Source organism: Symsagittifera roscoffensis, chromosome 1, assembly GCF_963678635.1.
Source record: "Symsagittifera roscoffensis chromosome 1, txSymRosc1.1, whole genome shotgun sequence".
In the NCBI taxonomy this organism is placed as follows: Eukaryota; Metazoa; Xenacoelomorpha; order Acoela; family Convolutidae; genus Symsagittifera; species Symsagittifera roscoffensis.
Genome location: NC_087062.1, coordinates 11,862,556 through 11,862,924, shown reverse-complemented (window position 1 = coordinate 11,862,924; position 369 = coordinate 11,862,556).

The window sequence follows — 369 nt, the reverse complement described above, 5'->3', positions numbered from 1 at the left end:
TCTAGGATTTTCTCGAGGGGGGGGGGGTGTGGTTCGGATTTCAAAAAAAAATTGAAAATTTTCTCGACCTTTTTTAGGTCGACCAAATTGATTTTCTGAGCTCTCTCGATGCACTGAAAAGACGCTGTTTTGACCGAAATTTCTGCGCCGCAGGCAAAATTTTCAAAAAACAGGCCAAAAAAGGCGCACATTTTTACCAACAAATTGCGTTTTTTTTGTCGCGCGCTCCCCCCTCAAAATCAGTATATATTGGCGCCAGAGGCGCCTTTAGAATAAATTTTGTGTCCGTCACCAAAAACGGATATCTCAAAATAGTACAAAATGGGGACCCTTTGGGTTGACAGGGGGTCGAATCCCTGAGATGGAGGG